Source organism: Photinus pyralis, unplaced genomic scaffold (assembly GCF_008802855.1).
Source record: "Photinus pyralis isolate 1611_PpyrPB1 unplaced genomic scaffold, Ppyr1.3 Ppyr1.4_LG2, whole genome shotgun sequence".
In the NCBI taxonomy this organism is placed as follows: Eukaryota; Metazoa; Arthropoda; class Insecta; order Coleoptera; family Lampyridae; genus Photinus; species Photinus pyralis.
The window spans coordinates 1554819-1561914 of record NW_022170403.1 but is presented as its reverse complement, the minus strand read 5'-3'; positions in this window follow the sequence as shown (position 1 = coordinate 1561914).

Here is a 7096-nt window from a genome sequence, read left to right as displayed (position 1 = left end):
GAAGAATAATTAACGACCAGTAGCAACACGGGCGTAAGTCATGATTCTCATTACGCCATTGTTTAAATTCACGAATGTAATAATACGATGCGGAAATTACGGTACCTTATTAATGTGCGAAATAATTAAAATAGTAGCCGTGTGGAGCGACCGTGGAAATTGTGGTTATTGTCATCGTAATTGCTATTGTTTAAGTTTACGATAGTTTAATTTGACGCTTTAACCGCAATGTGGCAGTTGCCTATTGAAAGTGTATTGTAAACTGATACGCTATTATAAAATTGTAATGATTTTGAATCGCCGTCTAATTTATATATACCAGAAAAATAGTTCAAATACAATCAAACAATAGAATCAATTAACCGATACAAATTGCTAATAAAGGTCTCAAGGAATTGGCCTAAAGAGAAAACTAAGAACCCATAACTTACAAAGTGGTTCTTTTTGCAAATGATGTTGATAAAATTTACAACATATAATCAAGATCTGAATTGCTTTAACTACAGGATGGCTGCCCACATTTTTTTAAATTAAATGGACCTCGTTAACTGCTGATTGCATTTCAATCAAGTGCTCAACGTGGAATTGGATGCGTATTCTGTAAAAAAATTAATTTCATAACGGTTACAGATAAAAAGAGTAGACTTATTTTACAAGAAATTTAATGATAAGTACCTACTCTCAGAGTGATATAATTAGGAACAAGCCGAAAATGAGAAAATGTATATAACCGAACAAAGGAAACAGTAGTAGTCCCACGAGAAACATCCGATTATATTAAGTAATATTTCTTTTTTGGCACTTTTTGGGACAAAACTGTCGATCATTTCAGACCCCTAAATAAAGCAAACTCAACACACCCAATAAAGCATGCATGTACTTCGAATTATTCGAAACAATTCTTTTCAGTGGGATTCTGATTTGAAACTTCTCCGCCTCTTCACGAGAACGGAAACTGCCGCCATGTTTTACAGAGCCATCCGAAGATTTCTATCCGCTATCTTAATTTAGGCAGAATCAGATTCTTTGTATGACGAGCATCTGGGCAAGTGGATTTTCGTTAGAGCGAAATGTTAGAGCATATATTAAAATGTGAAAAGGTTTCTGTTCTAGTGCTTAATCTGCATTAATGGTAGAGAATAGGATATTTATCAAATTAATTTAGTACTAGTAGAGTTTTGCAGTCTATAGAGTTATATTAGAAACTGTAGGTATGTATTTAGCTGAGGAAAGGTTAAAAGGAGTTACATCACTCGTTTAAATTGAAAGACGAAAAATTTCGATTCTTAACGACATTATGATTCCTATAAAATGTATGAAAGCATTAAAAAGTTTAAAGCAAACCTCCATTAGCACAAAGAGAATTTCTGCTGGAAATGCAGTGTTAATAATCCAGTAAATGAGGCGACCGTCGAGATCAAATAGGTCATAGAAGCTCTGCAGTTTTACGATCTCTCCGCGTGTTCCGGGTAATTTCTCTGCTGCGTCACGGCTCGATGAAGCTTTTATTTGCCCTAGGGAATTTGTCCATGTCAGGAATAAAACCGTTTAGAATCAAGGCACGTTGAGAGCGACATACAAACCTTCCAATCGTTCCACTAAATAAGTAAAAAGGTTGTTCTCAAAGCCTTTTATATTTAACACAAATTAATAAACGATGTCGATTTGGGTTAAGAATAATTTTCGGTTGACAGGATATCAGCACCCTTCTAATATTTATTCCGAAGAGAAGGTGACCATTTCGAGAATTCAAGTTGTATTATGCAATATGCATGAAAGAATTTATCTGTTAACATTTCTTGGCATCGATCTAAACATAAAACCGGAAAGTGCATCTTGCAAATTGCACACTTAAAATTCTACGACGGTGTTTTGGGGATAAGTTTAGTGTCGAGGCGCGCTAAAGGAAGGGGACGGGGAGAATTTTGAAAGGATCCTGTAAATTAATATTTTAAGGAATTCCTTTTTTGATGCTAGTCATTTAAAAGTAGCAAGTGCATCTTCCATGGCTAACAAGTTTTGGTGCTGAAACTTTTGTTAATGCGTCGAATGGATAATGCTTAATATCATTAGTTCACTATCGCAATATTTGCGGAAAAATCTCCCTGAAAATTTACCCACCAAAGTTTGCTCTCAAAATATTCGCCCTTAAGGAAAATTTGCCACAGACGAAAAAGGGAATAGGGGTAAATTTAACGCGAACGAAATTATGAATACATTTCATATTAACTAATATTTTACCACAGCGCAATGGATTAAATAAACGGTATTAGCATATAGCATGAAAAGCTCTAAGCGAAATATACGATGAGTGAATACAAACACACTAACTCTATTAGAGTAAACACGGTAGTGGTAGCTAACTATAAAATTACATTACTCCCGAATTTCGGTTCACTTCTGAAACGAAATGAAAGTAGACGGTTTCTTGACTGCTACGTAGATTAAAAAAAGTAAACTTATTGATAATTAGAAGTAATAGAGTTCCATTACTGCGCTACAAATCAAGTTGCGACGATACTAACTACCCCAAATTAAATTTCCTCGAGTCTGTTGGCGCGAACATAACTGTAACTCAGACTAAATTAAATTAAGAAGGCGGCGGCGCCACGGTTCAAAACTGAGTAAAGTATTTTTCTCTTAACGACCGCTTTTGTCTTACTTATATTTGAAAAAGCCAAATGACTTTGTAAAGGGGCTCGAAAGATCTGAAACGTAATTGCACCTCGAGGGTATAGTTTCTTTTCTAGATTTTCTTTCCCCCTTATTCTCTCGTTGTTTACGAAAGGCGTTGTTTTGTCATGTTCACGGCTCTAATTTCTTCACGCAAACTGAGTGCGGCGTGTTTCCCTTACGGTCTCATTATTAATGCTTGAAGTGCCTTTAGCTTAATATTTCTATCATTAAGATTTGTTAACTAAATTAATGTTTTTGGAACTTTTTTTGACATACACTACTTACTAATTTATTGGTTTATTTATTTTTTGTTTTGATCACTTTTAAAAGGTTGATTCAATGTACCTACCTTAATAAAATTAATTGGACACTAAACTCTGCCACCGTTTGTGACCCATCGTTGCCAATAGGCTATAATAGTAAAAAAAACGAATCTCTACCAGTGGGAGGGTTGTACAATAATTATTATATATCAAAGAGCAATAAGAACCTTGACTTGTATTTTTAATCATTAAAATGTATGCGATAAGAAAAGTAATATTTCCCGAACTCGAAATTGAGTAGGTATTGAAACAGTTCGTAAGTACGGATTAATTTTGTTTTACGGTCATTCTAATTAATTGTTTGAGATTCGCTAGCATACCTAAATTATAGCGCCGCCTGTCGGTGGAATTTTCCACGCATGCCTCAACACGCATTCTGTTTGCTTTTTAATTTCCTTTTCCGGGCATTCTAGTACAAGCATGCTGAAAACCATGAAGTTCTAATTGTAATTTCCAATTATAAATAATTATTCTGGCATTTCTGGCGATTGAACCTATATATTGTGCATCGCGATTTAGTTGCGGTTTGCGGAGGCTATATTACCTTGGGTTTCACTAATTACGTAAGTACGGCAATTTTGTCCGCCTGTTTAATGCATTTTTTTAGGTTGTTGCTGTAATTTAATTTTTTGATGAGTAACCTTCTTATTGGTTTGACGTATGTTGAGTGCGCCGTTAGAGTGAGGTGTTAAATATAGTTTCTTTCAGGGTTTTAATTTGTGGTTCAAGCTATAGTGTCAGTTTTAGGTTCGAGTTTAAATTTTAGTAACTGGAATGTTGCATCCACTCTTCTTATATCTACGTGAATTTGGATTATCATTTTGTTTGGAGGTTAATCTCGATGCTTGGCCATAGATAAGGAACTAGGGCAGTGAGTCAACCCGAATAAGCTGGAGTTAAAACGAGTTGTAATTCTTGGTCACCTTTTCAAGGATATAGATATTTGAACATGCGGATTTCCATCCGAGGCCGTCGTGTTTTTTCATCGTAATCGATCCCGAATTTGGTTAGGTACAATAAGCTTTCTATTTTGTTCTTATGTTATGTGTGCTTGTACTTTCATCACCGATGCTCGAGATATAATTTTACTTCTTGGAAATTATTGCGGAAATCAGCACCGCGACTTACGCGATCATTATTGAGTTAGGGGATTTAATTGGGATTTTTGTTCAATTTTCACGTTAAAGTTTTGATATATGGAAATTTATTTTGCATGGGCATGGAAAGTTTAATTTCAATTTAATTTAGTTATTGATTTGATTTTGCTTATGGTTGTAGAACAATATATCAATATTTTACTGGATTTCATTGTTACTCTCTTGTATCTTTCCAGTTTGATACAGGGAGAGTTATACATTTAAAGAAGCTGGGTGGCGCTCAATTCTATGGTATGTTGCAAGCTGGCCCAATCTACTCAATCGCTGTGAAGCATCTCAAGGCTTTTTATTCTACAACCCTGAGCTAGCTGGCCGTTTATGCGGGTTCGAGTGGACGCAGCGCTTGCTTAATCCACTGTTATAGTACTTATACTTAAATTTGGTTTCAACAAACCAAACACTAGCTAAAAACTAAAAAACACATACACAATCTACCCTCCTGCGAATGTGTAGTGCGTGGATGGAGTATTTTTATAATAATTTCTACAGTAATTGGTAAATTTCATTACAGGAGCCACAATAGATACATATTTATGTGTCGTGTATGTTGACAATTTCTTTAAACATTTATTGAAAATATTCACAACTCAAAATTACCTGACAATAGAATAATGTCACTCTATCTATTCTCTCTGAAGAACAGTCAGCGGTGACTCTGTTGGCGCTAAATTCAAGTATGAAAGCGCCACATTAGGTTTACTTGTGGACAAGGAAAATCTTATATACTTAACCAAGGCCTTGGTACTCAGTATAAATAGGATTGATGGATGCAAAGTGCTAAAGGTTTGTTATGAGATGTTAAAGCTGTTGACGATTTCAATAAGAAATCCCAATCTAAAGCTCCTACTTCTGCTCGTGGCAGCTAATTGATCTCATAGATGGAGCACTTAGATGTGAACTAATTACAATTATGGATTTAATAAAGGATAAACTGCGTTTTTGTCCGAGGAATTTGGAACAGCATGAAAATAAATAGCGAGTTATATAAGACAGTTTTGAAGCAATCATTTTTGCCTAGAAAAGATATCAGTTTCAGGGGACTAACACTAACTAAACCTGCATAAGCCAAACGAATTGGAGTGTAGCCGAGGATGTAGTGGACATTTCCTTTGTGAGCTACGACAACCAGTTCATTTTAAGGTTACTTAATTAATTTATATAAAGGGTGTCCTATTTATCCCGAGAAAGTCCATTACCGGAGAAGAAATAATTTATATAAAATATTCCTCATATGGAGGGATCCATTTAATGATGCTATACACATTTTAATATAACTGTTCCTTAAGGGTTAAGTGTATAGCAACTAATTTTTGCAAATAAAAACATACACTCTTTATTGAATATTCTTAATCTACATCGGAAAATAAACTTTCGTGGGAAGTGTTACAATTTTTTGAAGAGGTGCAATTTTTGGTTTGCGCTGGGAAGCTGTTATGTCAAGAATTTAGCACCTTTTTTTTACTTCATTTTCGTTTTGTAACTAAAAACCCACAAGGATATCTGGACATAGCAATCTCTTAGTGGTCGTGTTGTTTATTTTGTCCAATCAATAATGCACGCGTGTCGTGTGCTAAAAAAACATCGTTCGCCACGAGTATACTAATATAAAGGCAATTTAGATATAATCGGTAGCTATATGCGGTTTACCCCAACAAGCAGTTATAATAATTGAGTAAACCATAAATTTGGGGCAGGCATCAAGCCAGTGCAAAGTTGGATAATCAATTTATCTCACTTTATATTCACAATGAATACATTCATGATGCAAATAGGCCACATTTGAGTACACAAATAATATTTCAATTGCATTTGTCTATAACGTAATTAATTAATTAATTAATAAGATACGTCAATGGATTTTCACTGCATTGCGTTTCGAAGGATCACAAAATTGTTTTGATCTTTTAAAAATCGGAGGGTGGTTGTGAGGTAAGAATATTATGCGAGTGTAAAGCATATCATTAAAATTCCCCTTCAAATGAAAGAAAAGCGAAGGGAAAAATCCGTGCTGATCCACACTCGCGGAGAATTAAAATGGCGCCTTTTTATCATCGTTAGTTGTGTAATATTTTTCCATTCCCCCTGTCTGGATCTAATCCATTTAGCGACCCTATCCTGCCCTGCCGGCTGTCAGCCGCGCTTAATACCCCCTTTATTTCCATTTGACAGCTACACATCCAAGACGGTAAATAAAAGAGGAACCCCAGATATTTACTTTAGCCAGATTTCGTAGTACCGTACTTACAACGTCTTTTGAGACACTTATACATAAAATATGTTTTATAAAATTAGGGTAGAATAAGACCATCGCTTTATGTCCATTACAAGCAGATATGGTAGAAGATGCCTGCTGTAATCCATTATTAGTGTCATCTACTCATTTTTTGTTACACGGGGCACGCTTTAATAGTGAGGGGTGACTATTATACGATTTCCGCTTGCAAAATGGTTGAAATTGATCACGTGCTGAATGAAACGATTAGCACGTTTACAATGACTGTTCCCCTATTTCATCTTCATCCACGATTTTCACATTTATAAATTTGTTGACACCATTAACTCGCGCAGATGTTTGAGCATTCCGTTTTCATATTTCAATAATTTTTGAATAAACCAATTAGTATTCAAACCATGCCAGCGTAACCCAATGCCAAAAGGCTATGCTCACGCTATTATTATTACGAGACTGTGAAACGAGTTCCACATACTTGGCAAAAAAGGAATATCCTTAATTGGATGTAGTAAATTCGCGCGTTTCTTTTCCTATTTTCATTTTATACGCATATCAACTGTATTAGAAATTTGGTGGATATCATTGAACAACCAAAGTAGTTATAGAAACGATTTTGCAATGATTCATGAACTGTGGTGGGAACGAAAACACATTATCGCGCTTTTTAGAAAGCGTTGTGGACTCAATGTTAAGTGCAAGTCCTAAAG